This window comes from Amblyomma maculatum, chromosome 2 (assembly GCF_055883805.1).
Source record: "Amblyomma maculatum isolate TAMU_Amacu chromosome 2, ASM5588380v1, whole genome shotgun sequence".
Taxonomy (NCBI): Eukaryota; Metazoa; Arthropoda; class Arachnida; order Ixodida; family Ixodidae; genus Amblyomma; species Amblyomma maculatum.
In genome coordinates this window covers 141,485,704-141,502,759 of record NC_139345.1, presented here as the reverse complement: position 1 = coordinate 141,502,759, position 17,056 = coordinate 141,485,704, and positions in this window count along the sequence as shown.

The window sequence follows — 17,056 nt, the reverse complement described above, 5'->3', positions numbered from 1 at the left end:
GTCATGAAATATAGGTTCTGTGTGTGCGCCATAAGGAGTTTTTTAATGCGTACTGACACCGCACAGTAAAATGGTGCCCAGCCCAGCTTACTGCCTCCATACAAACGCGGCCGCGGCGACGGGACGCGAACCCGCGTCCTCTGAAGCAACAAATGAAGCGTGCTAACCACAAAGCCACTCTAGTGGGAGGAAGAAATCCGATCTTTAGTACACGCTGCCAACATGATCATCTCGAACAAGCGACCGTAGTTCTGATCGCTCAGGCGCTTTCCAGTTAATGCTAAGGTGCAGCCATAACTCATAACTGACACTATTCATCACTAGAATGGCTGCTCAGAAAATAAGCCACTCCACATTATAAAAGTTTCCAGCTAAAATGTAATACTTCAATTACGTTACTGAGGTTTGGTCTCCTCCCTTGTATAACAAAGACTGGATCTTGGAAGATGCTTAAGGTTCTGTCGCACTTTGCCTCGGTTCTTTTCGAGCCGTCATTACCTGACATATTTAACTTTTACTATATACAATTCTCCTTTTCGGCACATGGGCGGTCTACTTCACAAATTACTGATTATTATTTTCTCACTACTCGCGATATACTAAAGATCGATGTGGCTTCTTTCTCTCAGCCAGAGTTTACTCCGGGTTGTAGATTATCTTGAGTTGTGTACACCTAAGCCATTTTGGGGAAAGTTATGTGGATCTCAGTGGATGCAGCTAGCACAGAACCGGGTTAATTGTGGAAATATAGGAGAGGCCTTCGCCTCAAGTGGGTATAGTCAGGCTGATAATGATGATGTGGATCTCAGTAGCAATTATCACACATCAATTATTAACTTTTTTCCTCTTGTTTACTTTTCAGGGCCTTCAGTTCAAAGGGTCTGCAATAAGGAAGAAGTAAAACAGAGAGCACCGACCTAAGTAATGAACTCGTTATTCGCTGCAGCATTATTAATCGGCAAACATAAGGAGAGGCATTTTCATGCTTGTAACCTGAGCAATAAAAACTCAGTCGCTACGATGAGCTTAGTTTCTTTGTAATGACGTCTAATTAGAATACGTGAAAAAGGTAATTGAACACACATCGAGCTGTAGAAGTGTGTCTTTTCTCTACCAGTTTGCGGCTGATGAGCAGAAGCGTAGTAAATATACATCCAGTGCAACTATTTAATGCGGGAAGCATTTAGTATATATATATATATATATATATATATATATATATATATATATATATATATATATATATATATATATATATATATATATATATATATATATATATGTATAGACACACACACACACACACACACACACACACACACACACACACACACACACACACACACACACACACACACACGCGCGCGCACGCACGCACGCACGCACACACACACACACACACACACACACACACACACACACACACACACACACACACACACACACACACACACACACACACACACACACACACACACACACACACACACACACACACACACACACACACACACACACACACACACACACACACGAGAAAGAGATACATGTATATGTTTCACGGAATGTAAGCGCTCATTTCCTTGATGTATACTGTCGAAGCAGGAGATTTTGAAACCGGAGGGGAACGCTAAATAATTTTATTTATCTATTATTGAATATATGAAAAACGGAATAGGTAAGATACTGAGCAGCATTGGTAGAAAAATGAGTCCCACGCACGTTTTGGATGCTCTTTTGAGTACCATTCATCTTGCCCTCGGAACAGGTAGGCAAAGAAAGCATCAAGAGTAACAGGCACGTGAGTAACGGGCCCTTGGAGCCCATTTAAAACAAAACGTGTAGAATGTAGGGCAGACAGAAATGTTTTTGAAAACCATGAAATTATTTCTTCAGAAGAAGTAAACGTATCGTGCCGTGACCAAATCAAGAAAACAATGGGAAGTCTACATCAGTATTTGGTGACCAGCAGTCCAATCGTGCAATATCATGTGACTTTTCAGTAAGCGTATTAGATAACATCCCTTTTTTGTATACCTAACGACATACAGATAACGTTTGCACGAGATTAATTTGGCCTTAAAAGAGTCAGCAACAACTGAGAAGACTACGTAAATGCCGCTTCTAGGGTCGTCCGTCACAATAAGGAGCAACGCTTAGCTTTTACATGACAGTGATACACTTACCATCTGTTGTGCGACGACGACCACCGGGATGCAGAAAAACGGGACATGAAGAGGTGAGGGTGGATAATATTAGGAGGAGAAAGGAGGCGGGGGAGAAGTAGGGAAAGAAACGGAACAGATCGGTCACCGCCGGAGGCTGCAAAGCCAACGCCTCCGCTAGCTACACGCGGCAACCGCTTCCCTCAGATGTGGCCAAACTTTGTCGACGGTTGGGAAAAACACGGGAACCGCCGCGAGCGTCGGGCGCACTATGAAGAGAGGAGCGTAACAAAATAGCAAAACAGTTCGTTCCGTTAAGAGTTCCATGAAGGAAGAGAGCGAAAAAAAAAGGGATAGCAATAGGGAACGCAGTTGGGAAAAACACGAGGCAGGACGGGAATATTCTTGTTTCTCCGGTGCAGGAGAGTTCAGGCGTGCGGAGAAACGTGACGAAGACGGAAGATCGCTTTCAGCCGCAGCCGTGCTTTCGTAATGGGCGCTCGCTTACAGGCTGTCATGCTCTACCATCAGCTCTTTATTCGCGTTTGTTATTTACTGCTTTTTTACCCACTTTGTTTCGTTTTCCCAGCACTTATTATCACCATTCTTACAGTCGTCGTCTTCTGGGAGAGTGTGAGGAGGACGGCTTAAGCCGGGCCCCTGTTTTTAATTAGCGGACACGTATTAGGTGTTAGGCGATAGAACTCTCGCACCTGGAGCTGAAAGCTAAAATTTTGCTTTGTCTTTCGAGCTCAGGAAGAGAGGAACACGTTTTCACTGGCAGAAGCGACATCTAGTTTGATGTTACCTCTTTCTTATTTCTTGCAGTTTAACGTAATATTTTTCACAGCTCGTGTTCTTGTTCACCCGCCGGGGACAGTTTAGCTTCGAAAGCTGGCTTCGGAGAGATTACTGCTTCGCTGATGTAGATTCTTTCTCATAGCCCTGCTTTTAGCTCTAGAGGATAATACTGCACCCCGCAGCTGGGCAGAGGATTACCGAAATATTGGTTTCGCCGAAGGCACTTGTTTCAAGATAGATAGATGTATTTATTGAAAGGAAAAGGCAGAGAGGTTGGCCGGAATAATTCAAATCTGGCCTTCTTCTTCTTAAAACTGCGCGTTCTTTCTGTGGCCACTGCGTTGAATGAGCCGTGAGCCCAATTCCGACAACGAATTTCAAACTACGTATTGATGAGTACGGGCGTTCCAAATGTGCAGTCGCAGTCCACTGCAAGCGCGTGGTAAGTGCTCAAGGCCGACTTCTAAGCGCAATGCATGCAGCCGACTATATTGTAGGCGGAGACATCTCCGTTCAGAGAGTATATTTAGCGATATTTCCTTTTAATTTTTACTGTCTTTTTGTTGATTCATTTCTAATCTCTGAGCTGGCGAGTCATACGGCCCGCCACCTCAGCATTACCAATTCAGATGATTTCAATGAATAACAATGGACCAAAAAAATAAGAAATAGGACCACATAACTCTAAGCATAAACTTGGAGTGATATTTATTTGCAGCCTCACGGCCAAGCGCAGCTCTATGATATTGAAAAAAGACATGAAAAAATTGTTGAACTCAATATCGGCGCTTTTTTTTCTAAGGAACTGACGAAACACTCAGAAAGGCTGGCCGCATAATGAGAAGCACTTCGAAGAAACATTTCTCCGAGCCATAGGAAAAAGACAATGCTCAATATTGCTCTGTTAGAAAGAAATAATTGCGTCAAAAGCATATTTCATTATTCTGTTACATCTCGAAGCGCACGCCTCAAACGTTCTCTCCATTTGCGAAATTTAAGCGTATGCTCTAAGCTCTGAACCTGCAAGCGTCGTTATTTCTTTTTGTTTATGCGACTATGGTCGGGACGGAAATTGGCGGACAATACGCGCTTGGTGAAGCCGTAAAACATCTGAGGCTGCGATAATTAGTAATTGAGGTCACGCTTTGTACTCCTCCAGCCGAAGTAAAGTGCCGTCCGGCTGACGGCCTACTGTTTACGTCCGCCACTGCAAGATAATTACTGGCGGCTGCGTTAACCACTCCCACGCCGCAGCTTTTACGAAGTTCTTCGCAAAGAAGCGTCGCGATCGCGCCGGTTATGCCAGGCTGGCTGCAGGATGGGCATTGTTGCGCCCGAAAGCCAATTACCCGGAGCGCCAACGCCTTTTTGAGGTCTCCCCGTGCACGGAAGTACCTGAACACGGGAATCTGACAATGTCACTGCCCACAGGAAGCTGCAAGCCATGCGAGAATAGCGGTTTTTCGGATCGCCAAGCTCAGACAGAGGAGAGCGGAAGGGAATGAGAAATTGCTACCGGCTGGACTATCACAAGAGAGCAGACGTGGCAGCCGGGCAACTAGGTAACGTTTTCAGGTTTCAGGACTCACCTGTAGACGGCATTCATTTTTTCTCGGAGAATAGAAAGGAATGGCTGTGTGGACGGCGAGACTGGAGGCAGAATAGGCGATCCTTTGAAATAAAATTAGGCTCTAAAAAAAATAGCCAGATAACTTTACTACAAAAAAAAATGAAATGAAAACACAGTGGACTCATTAGTAGAGTCACCCAAGCGCAAGAACAGAAATAAAAATACGCCAAGAATCCAAACCATTATGTCGAACAGATTGTTCTCTTTCTCCAAGCCTTAATATACACTCGCCTTCATCGGGGTATAAAAGTGAACGAAATACAAGAAAGCAAAGCAGAGAATAGAGCGAAGGACCGACAAAGCGAGAGACAGGACGGTTCTTGGAATTCGCATTAAGGGAGGCCATTAAACAACCGGCCCTCGGGCGGCGCTGTACCCTTGTCCGTGCGCAACATCCGGGCCTTATAAATGGGGAAACATATACTGGCAGCGCGATTCGCGCGACCATTCTGCTTCGCCGAGGAGTCGGCGTTTTCATTACGGTTCCGGTCGCACAGTGGGCGAGAGGAAGGCACGAGGGGACGAATGGGGAAAGCATGACACCGCTCTTCTAAGGGACGGGATGGGTGTAAAGGGGACACAAGCGGAGATCGAGAAAGCGGCACGAGTTTGAGGGTTAGACGAAAATAATGGAATAGTCGGCAAATGAATTAGGGAAAGAAGAGCTGGCATTCTCCCTCAATATGTATGTGAACAAAGGAAGAAAAGAGATTGCGCATTTGAGAGGAGGGTTTGGCATAGCGTTTGGAAGTCGCTGAAATCTTTCGGAAGGTAGAAGTCCGCCATAGCTCGAGAAACGTGTGTGGTGATGGGAAGAGGGCAACAGGCGGCTTCCACAAGCTGTGTAGTGAGCGGGTTAGAACCAAAAAGTAAAAGAAAAGCTGGGAAATGGTGAGAAATTTGTAGGGAGCAGGAATGGAGAGACCGGGAAGGTGAAGGAGGTTCGCTGAAAAAAAGGGGAAAATAATGAATAAAGTGACGGAGCGCTGGCGCGGAACAACCGCTCGTGTGTTGGAGGAAACAGCACCACGAAGAAGGAGACGGTAGTAAGGAAGAGAGGTTATAGGGAGCACAAGGCGCTCGGTGCTCCGGGAATGTTTTGGAAGTTTATGGAGATCGTAAATTCCATCCTAAATTACCGGTACAACGCCGGGCCGCAGCGTGCAAGAGACGGATGGAGAAAGTGAGACGCAGAAATGAAGCCAGCGGATGAGAGGGTTTTCCAGAAGGAACAGCGCAAAGGTATGAGACGGTGACTGAGAGGGGAAGCCGGTCGCTCAGTTATGGCGCCAGTTATAGTGCGGCCTTCGCAATGCGGCTGCCCACGCGCCGCTCTTGTGGAGGCTGCGGAGAACAAAAGGAGCCAAATGTAGAGACAGGAGCCGCCGAAGAATCTAAGAGAGAGAGAGAGAGAGGAAGAACATCATAGCCGTCCTGAGTGCCACAGAAAATAAAATGGAAAGTGTTGAACCTTTTCCTTACTCTACCGAGATACCATTCGAATAAAAACAAAATCAGGATGCAAGTAACTAGACCGACAAAACTCCTTGATCGTTTCTCCTTTAAAGGTAAATTCAAAGGAGCAATGTGCGGAAGTTGATAAAACGAAGACTGCGGGCTGTGCTTAATGCTGTGTTCAAGAGAAGTTTGAGCGCTTCACCTTTTGAGAACACAACAACTTTAATCGTCTTTACTTTCCTCCGAGGGATGGGACTACCTGTTAAAGATTTTCGAAGCGCGCATGCGAATGTTGAATTGCAAAGCGGGAAGAGAGCGCGTGCGGGAAGAAAGAGTAACCAAGGAAGTGAACTCTTGCTAACACCATACCCAGTAAAAATATCTTCTTTTTTTTCATGTTGTCTCCATTTTCTTAATTTCAGCAAAAGCCAATTCTGTAAGCAAAATAGAATGAACGGAATACAATAGAGTTGTGAAGAGCAGCTCCATTTAATACATCTTATCACCGGGGACCTTGTGCAACATAGCGGCGGTTGTTACTTTTGGAAGACTCGTTTAAGCAAGGAGCTCAGTAAAAACCGTATGACACCGTAGGAACGAGTAGTGTTGGTAAAAATGAGCTTTAATCTTTAAACCTAAAAAAAATTCTCGCGTTGCTCTTTTTTTTTTTTTTAATCATAGGTCGGATGGGCGAATATTACTCGGGCATAGCGCTTATCTATGCTCTGAAGTAATCTGAGACGTCGTGTTAAGGAATAACTAGTACGCTTGGCTACTAACATTTTCTGATAATAAGTGTTATCAGTAAAAGCGAATTTTTGTTTTGGTGCTTCTCTGCACTTGCTTTCGTACTACCTTGGTACTGTTAGACGAGGAGGGAGGTTTCCGCACATAGATAGATGTACGATACTTCTAGTGCAAAAGATCTCCGAACGTTGGCAGGGTTTAGCAGCCTTACTCCTTGCATAGCTCACGACCGAAGGTTAATGCTTGGCAGGAATGGGTTTCTCGAAGCATTCGAAAAATCCTGGCAGTCCTCTTTAATGGGAGTTCAGAAATTTAGAAAATTTATTACTAAAAATAATTTCACTGAACTCGTCCACTGCTTCGACTCGTGTACTGCAACTCACTGGGATAAGAAAATAAGAATGGCGAAACCATTCACAAGAAACATATAGAAGAGATAGAGAGGGATGATATGTAAAGTCACGGAGTGAGGCACAAAATTCATTGTTTTCACATTTTTTCGAAACGCATCACCGAAGGCAAGGACAATAGGCAGTGATCTGGTCTACCTGTTAGAGTGCCGCAGAAGCTCGGCGTGGTCTGCCGACTCGCGGTCAGCTTCTTGAGTCCACGAAGGCTTCAACGTTTCGAAGGAAACTTATCGTCAAATTCTAGCGGGTTACACTGAGGACAACAACCATATATTTGTTAGGTTTGTCCGGTGAACGGAAACTATTGCAAGGCTAATGTTTGGAGAAAAAATAGAGAGATTGATTTGAATAAACCGGGAGACAGATGCCTAGAATATGGGGAGACCCGTCGTTTTTGTTCGTTCTTTTTTTTAGCCTTTTTTTTTACATTGCGCTTCATAAGCAACCTGTCCGAAACGTCGATCGTATAGAGTTTGTCTGATTTTTTGGGGCATTATACGCAAATAATTCTGGCTTTGAAATATGAAACAATGAGAACTACTTTCCTTGTGTACCGGCTTCTCTATTGATGCGTTGCATTGTGTATGGGTATTGAATTAAAGGTGGCATAAAAAAAAACTGCAGAAATGAAATTGAAAAAAGAAATATGTCTGATATAATTTCAACTTTAAATTTGTGTATCCCGTTAAAGGCGCAGGAAGCTGTTGCTTGACGGGCTTTTGGGACAAATATAGAACTCAGCTTATATCCCCAATCTCTTTAAGACCATGCGGAAATAAATGGTCGGCGGAACGTACTAGTTATCATGTTTTGAGTCGGATAAGTTTTTCAGAGCTTTGATATTTCCTGTTCTTAAGCGTAGCGTGTTGGTGGAAAAATGGTTTTCTGCTTCATTTTAGATTCCAGCGAGTTCAACAGTTTGCTTCCTTTTAATTATTCTGCCCAGTTACCGTTAGAGGCGGACATTCACCTGACCAGGAAGGAGGGGACGAAAATGGAAGCGCTATACAAGTTTTAAATCTGACAAAGGAGTTTGGTTTCATAGAATTTCGCGAAAGGCGTCCTCATAAAGAAAACGTGTTTATTATGAAACTAACATCCTTTGCCATGCTTATTTTTTTGCTGCGGCTCGCTTCCAGGCTTTTTCGGTAAAAATAAGGATTGTTCAATTACAAAAGCTGAAAAGGCTCGCGTGTTGCGGTGTTCAAATGGCACCGCATAAAGAATCGATTGAACTTCCGTGGCTATGTGGATATCCTCTTCTGTAGCTTTGTCAGTTTTTTTTTTTTTTTTTTTGCTTTGTGTGCACCTGTGCTAGTTTAAGTCGACAGGTTTTGTTGGTGTTTAGAGCTGATCACAATTTACATGTACATATATAGTTGTCTGTTTTTCGCCATTCTGCAAGACAGCGTGCAACAAATTGGGTCTTTTTAATGATTAGAAGATTACGTTTCGGGCTATGGTTGAGAAACTACCGTATGACTGCTACCTTTAGCTAGAGCCACCGCTAAACATTTCAGGCTTTTGACATTTATTTTATAAAGTGGATATGAATTGAGGATGCTGCAGGCGACCCAACTGTCCAAATGGTGCCAAAGGTCTTCCACACCAATCATCTACACTCTTCAGAAGAGATGCGCCGCAGGAATCCAAATGTATATTAGCCCAATTCACTTCTAGAAAAAGTTGTGTTACCTCAAAAGGCTAAGTGTCGATGAGAAACGAAAAACAAAACTGAAAATATATTGCCGCGAAACCTTCAAAATTGTATTTGTTGTTTTTTAACAGCGGCCAGCATGCAACCTTATCACTGTGATTCTGACACGCGTATCAGTTCTGTATCGCGTGTTTGTTCGTGCTCGTTGTCGCGATACGACGCGTTATCATTTTCTTTGTCGCGAACGATGCGCCGAGATCTGTCTCGAAGATTCCGATCATTTGCGTATGTTTCTACAATGTTCCAGGTTGTGCTAGCAGCAGTTTGCGACGTTATCCAGATTGTTCTGAACAGCCTTTAAATTAAGCGTTGACGAGTATGACGGGCATTCTTTGTTCGACGATCGACGAGCACGTTTGATGATATCACCGTCGCCGAGTTGCTTAGTTCTTTTGTAGGCGCAAGTTAGCCCCCCCCAATAAGGACTTAATTTCACTACCATCAAGCCTGTGCCATCTTTTGGTGTCTACGGCCTTGTCACCACTACGTGACAATATCAACCTTCCCTGAGCGCACTCATATTCGGAAACCTTTAGAATGTTCTTGAGGAAGTCTCGACGTTTAGGCGGTTGCGTTTAAAAAACAGAGAAAAAAATATCGGTCGATTCTTTCCTTCTTTTTTTTTTTTTCTCGAGTGGGGGTGCGTGAATAAGTAAGCGCTCTCCATACTCAGCAGCAGAAACGAAATCGAAGTAGCGGCAAAAAGATCCCTAGAGAGCTTTTTTTTCCCTCTCTCCAGGTTCTTCTTTCCGTTCTGAACGTGACCTCAACGTCGTGCCGAGGGATAATGCAGTTCTTGTAGTTATCTGATATTCCAGTGGTGTTTTTTTTTTTTTTTTGTCTCGCTGCGGGTCACGTAAAATCAGAGAAAGCGCTGCTAGTAGTTATCCTAATTCTCTTTCATCCATTATTGAAGCACCAGCTCTTAGTCTTCGTCTTACTTTGTTCATTTTACGTTTTATCGAACTGGGCATAGAGTATATCTTTAATATTCTTTTTTTCTCTTGAAGAGGAACGCTTGGGTGCGGCGGCGGTAAACGGCAAAGGCGCCGAGTGATCCGAATGACCTCGGAAAGATCGTCGGCATTAAGTTCCCAGAGGCGGCGGCGGCAGACACGGATCCGATTTGGCGCGGCTTTGTTCCACGAGAAACCGTCGAACGAGTGGAAAACGAGAGGTGGAGTCTGCGCCGAACGAAGCATCATCTCGAGTCACGTCCCAGTTCCGAAAAAGGGCTCCTTTTGATTGCGTGTACATTGGACGTGACGCCACAGATTTGCGGCGAAGGTCTCGTTTTAATTATTTCGCTTCTCTTTCAAGCTGAGTCTGAAGAAATTGGAGCGGTTAGGTGCCTGTGCGCATGACGTGTAAGAATCGTACCGTGCGCAGAAAATGGCTGCAGCCATTCGCTCGAAACAGGAAGTTATAACTGCTCGATGTTTGGGCTTCGCAGTGTTGAAAACGCGCACTGCTAATTACCACAAAATTTTATATATTAGCCTCCTTACCTTGGAAAATGAGGAAAAGAAAATTGGCTCGCAACAAAAAACGCAGTTTGTTAATTCATGACTTGCGCCCTTGGCCTGTTTTATGTATGCCTCCTGAAAAATTTGTAATCTAATCAACTGTGGAACTTCCCGCGGTTTCTCAGTGGTTATTGCGGTCCAGTGATGAACCCATGAACGCGGGTTCGATCCTGCTCGCGACTGGCACTTTGAGATGGAGGCGAAAAGCAAGACACCCGTGTGCTGTGCGATGTCAGTGACGTTAAAAGAACACCAGGTGGTCGAACTTTCCGCAGCAACAGCTCCAATAAAGCGTTCCTCACGGCCTTAGTAGCTTTTTAATCGTTAAGCTCTGCGATGCTAAACGTAAAGCTAGACGTTAGTAGTTTTTTCTCCATGCGTTCTCACGCCAACCTGTTAAGGGCGTTGCTCTCCGAAAATGTCGGCACTGTCTGTACCGGCGTTGGCATCGGTCTGACGAGCAAATTAACTTAAGCAACAACTTACATTGGCTAGGCGCGTATATAAAAGCTTACGGGGTATTTATTCCTTGTTTAGTTTCGTTTTCATTCTCTCAGTGTTGCTTTGATACATCTTGCCTTGCTGAGCAAAGTATTAATGGGAGTTCAGTCTCTCTCAGAATGAAGAAGGTATAGGTATGAAGTTTTGAAATTAGTTAGAACGAAAAAAGCAATAGTGTAAATTTATCATAGGTGATGAAGACCATGAAGACCACAACATCCGATCAAAAACTGGCCGCATAACACCCAAAAGGAAAAAAAAAATCACCTGCCGGAACGGTGAGCTGCTGCACCCGATGAAAGTTTAATATAACTCTGTACGAGTGACTTGCTCTGATGCATTGTTCGTGGTAGTCTGTATCTGTGTGGCTTTGTCTAAGCAGGCAATAAAGTTAATAAAGAAAAAAAGCAGGAAATAAAAGAAAAAAATGTGCAGTGGTCAACACAGTGGTCAGGTAAGGTCATATTTTTGCCTCGGCCCACTGACGAGCTTTTTTTTTTCCTCATTCAAGCAGTTGCACAAAAGAGACTTCAGAGCCACTCAGGAGACTTCCAAAAATGCGGTAGTAACGCTTCTGCGACAAAAAAGAAATAGCATATATGGCGAGCATGGCTCTGGTAGGTGGCAGTTAGAAGACATGGTCACGGGCTGATTGGTCGGTTAGGAACAGGAGCTGCTTAGAACTCGGAGTTTTCCTTTGTCATGGGCAGTTGAGATGAAAATATAACCCACCGGAACCCTTGGAACCCGGATCGTAGACTCTACATCTAGGCCATCCACACATGTTCATTTTGCTTGCCTGAATACTGTCTATTATTAGTGCAGAAATAGAAACAGGCCTCTGCAATCGTACCTAAGCTCCCTTCAGAGTTATGTGACTTAGGATTTACATTAAACGTAAAAACGTGCGCTGTCCTTATTTTCCAAATTCAGGACTCGGTAAATTTTTCTCTAACAAGTCAAGTCCTTGAAGTATATAGGGGTGATTTACGATGTTGCAGCGAAAGGGGCTCGTGCTGTGGGTATGTTGCGCAGGTTAAGCAATCCAAGGTCTGTGATGCGGCTAGACGCTCTTTTAATGATTTATGTTATGTATATCCGACCAATTATAAAATTTGGATCTGTTTTCTAGTTCTCCTGCTTACACAATTCGTCCGCTTGTTCTTTTAGAGCGGGAAGCGCTTACATTATGCCTTGGGCTCCCCAAATTTGTGGCTAACAATATATTATACCTTGAAGCCAGAATGCCACTGTTGGTAGCTAGATTACAATTCTTGACTGTCCAGACGTATCTAAAAATATATGAATCACAATTTCACCGCTCCCTATCAATTTTTTGTTGCGAGCCAGATTCCTTTTTTGGAGTCAGATGGCCTCGGTTTCATACCCCGCAGGTAATACTAGTGCAAAATCTGTTACAACCTTTGCACGTAGTCTTTTCTAACATCCATCCAACAAAATTAAGAGCATATTCAGTTCAAATTATCTCTGATGACATTTTCCCAAATAATGCAAGACACTTATCACCTCAAATTTTAAATGAATTATTAGAAGATCATTTACAAAGTCATCCCGTTAGCGTAATGATAGCAACTGATGCTTCTCAATTTCATGAAAAGGCCGGTGTTGGAATACACTGTCCGCTTTAAAACTGGGTTTTTTCAGACCACCTTCCGGATTTTACCCCAATTTTCCAGACGGAGTTGCTGGCGGTGGTGCTTGCTCTGCGCAAACTAGACCCACCATACTCAACAGTGGCTGTAATTACAGACTCATATTCCCTGTGCTTATCGCTTTCTTCGAATATGGACTCGCCAATAATAAACACCTTTATTTCATTGCTCCCCTCAGTTTTTAGCCCCATACATATAGTGTGGGTACCAGGCCTCAGTAATGTGACAGCCAATGAGGTTGCTGATCGACTAGCTAAATAATCTCTGAATGACCCTGTGTTGCCCATCCTCCCGGCAACAGCGTGCATACCAGCAGCACGATTTCGTAGGCATGCCTTACTAGGCACGCAGTCTGGATCTGTTTTATCATCGGACGACTAACTGCATCTAAAGTATTCCTGGAATAGGAAATCATGTCAATCAAGGAAGACTGAGGTCTCTCTAACCAGGCTACGCTGTCGTATTCCGCCCCTAAATTTCTCTATGCACAGGTTTGGTTTGGCGCTTTCTCCTGTCTGCGCATTCTGCGGGGAACCGGAAACAATAAATCATTTCTTGCCAATTTGCCGCCGTTTTACCATGATGAGAAAACGGTATTTGGAGAGGCTGTTACAACAGCTGGGTCTTAATTTGAGCAGCCAGATTTTATTATCGTTCGGTGCCACCATGCTTGGGTACAGTCACAGGTCTGTTTTTAACGCCATTGAAAACTTCTTAATAGAAACAAAACGTCTGCCTTGCTAACATGCTTTGAATGTTTAATCTTTACATATAAATCTTAGTATTCACCTGCTACGTGCGCTAGTATTTACCCTTTTTATTTTGGTTTTTCATATTTACATTTCCTTCTCTAATCCCTAGCAATTATTTCTATTTTCTTTTTTTGCTATGTAGTTATGCTGAAAATCTAGTATCTCTGGACCCTAATTCTTGGCTGATCCCCCTATGTGGGTATGTGCCATCAAATTAGAGGAGCACAACGACAACAACTTTTTTCTTTCTTTTCAACCACCGCGCACTTTCACGTGGTATGGCTAAGGCAAAATTTTTGAGGCATGAAAATGGACTCTAAACAGCAGAGCATTTGCTATTAAATTGATTTCATCGTCTCTTAAGAGAGCAGAGAAAATATCAACATATGTATTCAAATTCGGACACACAAGGTTTTGGCTGCGTTGAGACGTTTGCACGGTGTCCTAAATGGGGCGGTGCAATCTGGCACATCTCGTGCGCCAGATTGCACCCATATGTGTCTATCGGTGACACGACGTAGCAGTATGGTCTTCGCGAAGCCAACTGAGCATGGAAACAGTTAACCGGTTGAAACAACTGTTTGTGCTACCAGACCATGCCGCCCCAGCTTCTCCACGAAGCAACACAACGCGAATATGCCAAAAAATAAAGCAAGCCTAAGGAAAGGAAAAGAAACGAAATACGGCGATGAAACGGGAGAGACGGATGGCGTCCTCTTTCTAGTCGCGTGTCCAGTGGGTGCGAAGCGCGCTGGCCCAGATGGGAAGGCCGATTTGTTTGCAGTTGCACCGGGCCGCTCACTACTCGCTCGCCGGCTGATCGACCAGTTTCGATCAGCGCCTTTGGCTTCTCGTTTCCGCTTGCTTTTGGTGCGGTCGCCTCTGTCTCCCCTCTCCCCCATTTGCCTCCGTGGTGGCACGGTCCGTACTCGGGGTGCGAGAGAGAATACTGCTTTGTCTTCCGCCCTCTTTGTATTTAGCTTGGCCGCGATCAGTGAGGTACGCCTTTTTGTCGGCCTTAGTCACTACTAGCGGCTGAACACATCTGTGGCCGTGTCTCTCTTCCACTCTGGTTCGCTTCAGAGTTCGTGTGACATCCACCGCTTCTCATGTGGCGCCGTGTCCGTGCCCGAGGGCTGTGCATGTGCATGCATGTTTTCTTCCTTGGACGTCCTTGCCTTGTGATCACTTGATTCCCAGAGGCCAGATATGGCGGCGGCGGGGAAGATGATCGTCCCCGCACTACACAGAGGCGCGGTCGCTGATCGTGTTTCTCCCGTCACGGAGGAAGTTCGGTGGCTTTTAGAGCGACGCCCTTCAATGAAAATGAAAATTGCTCGGTCCATTTCTATCTTTCCGCTACGGAACTGATTGCAATTTGTTCTCAATGTGAGTGTTAGGTTTTAATGATAAATTCTGATGAATTCGAGCTTTGGCCTGGGAAGCCCGTCGCATTGCTCATCATCACGAATTGTTGGGTGCGGATAAGCCATTTTTGGCAGATTGATATCTACGTTGGCTTTTGAGACTGATTATTTGAGCAGTCACCCTTTTATTGATTATATTGGCTCTTTAACACTGCTGTAGCCACGAAGGCGTTCTTATGAGGCACTCTCATCTGCTGCCTAAATGATAGCAAAGGGAAAATCGGAACAACAACAACAACAACGTGCACGGCGAGAAGACCCACAACATGCAGAGAAAAGCGAAGCATACTGCTGATCGCATTCGGAACTTCGTTAAATGAGGCACTTTAAATAAATAAGCATATTACCCTTCACTTTAAATGAACAGTTTGAGAACGAAAACAGTTTCTTAGCTGCTGAAAGGAAACGTATGCAATGTTCATAGAAAGATGCACGTACCAATTCGTAATATCACTAGCGTTTTTAAAGAGGCAGAACATTTATGGTTTACTCGCCTTGGTTAGGATCATTTTTTCAGGCACAAAATTAAACGAGTTATATAGGATTTGACTGAGAACACAAAACAAAAATTGTGCTATTTTTCCCCTTCATTCCTTCTATCGCCCTCTCCACATCTATTCACTAACTCCTCACCACCGTTTCTAACTCCTAAACACTCTATTCTCACTCACTCGCTCACTCACTCACTCACTCGCTCACTCACTCACTCACTCACTCACTCACACACACACAGACACACACACACACACACACACAGACACACACACACACACACACACACACACACACACACACACACACACACACACACACACACACACACACACACACACACACACACACACACACACACACACACACACACACACACACACACACACACACACACACACACACACACACACACACACACACACACACACACACACACACACACACACACACACACACACACACACACACACACACACACACACACACACACACACACACACACACACACACACACACACACACACACACACACACACACACACACACACACACACACACACACACACACACACACACACACACACACACACACACACACACACACACACACACACACACACACACACACACACACACACACACACACACACACACACACACACACACACACACACACACACACACACACACACACACACACACACACACACACACACACACACACACACACACACACACACACACACACACACACACACACACACACACACACACACACATTGTGGATTCCATGTGACGCTTTCTAAAGAAAGAAGTCTCGCAGGCAGATTGAGACTAAAACCTACAGAAAACTTTCATTTATTTAGCAATTCGAATTCTTGAAAGCATATTAATATTGAGATATTTAACTTTAGTTTTTTTTATGGCTTTATAAAATGGATTTATCTGGTCAGAGGTGAAAACACGTTGTCAGATCAACATTCAAACTACAATGGCCAAAGTTGATTTTGTCGCTGCACTTGGTTGCCTAACAGAATAGCACGCTTTACAGGCAAGGCAGGAATGTGTGTTTATAGTCTTGGCCGTAAGTGAATCGGCATGCCTGCACAGAAGTTATGTAAACTGTGAGGTCCAGTGCTTGACCGGTGCCACGTAAAAGGCCCAGTACAACCAGAGGTGATAATGGACATGCACGTTGATGTACATAAAGTGCAACTGCATAGCCTCATTGTGGTTTCAGTCCACTTACTTTCCCTATTGTTTAGCATGAAATTGATCACGAATATTTCTCTCAAGAACCGGAACTACAAAATACAACTCACTTTCATTTCATTTGAACAATATTTGAAAAAACAGCACCTATGTTATACCGTGACTAGAATATTCGAGAGCACCGGGAACAACACGTCGACGCGAATCTCCACCTACCTCGATGCGGTACATCGACCAATATCGACGTCATCCGATGGAAAATAACGCAATGTCACGACAGTGATGTCATCAGAGGGAGAAGAGCCAATGCTTTTCTTTTTTTTTTTTGAAGTCAAAATCAGCGTTATACGCAGTCACATGACAAAGTGCTTCCCAAATGATGTCGTAGTGGCTCCTAGTGCATTAACAATGTTTATTACTCTGGCTGTACGTATTGGTATTGTAATCATCTGTTGTACAGACCTTCAATAACTGGTTATTCTAGCATCGACACGATAGCTGGGCGTTTACGCCACAGCTTTTTGACATTCATGTATTCTGCT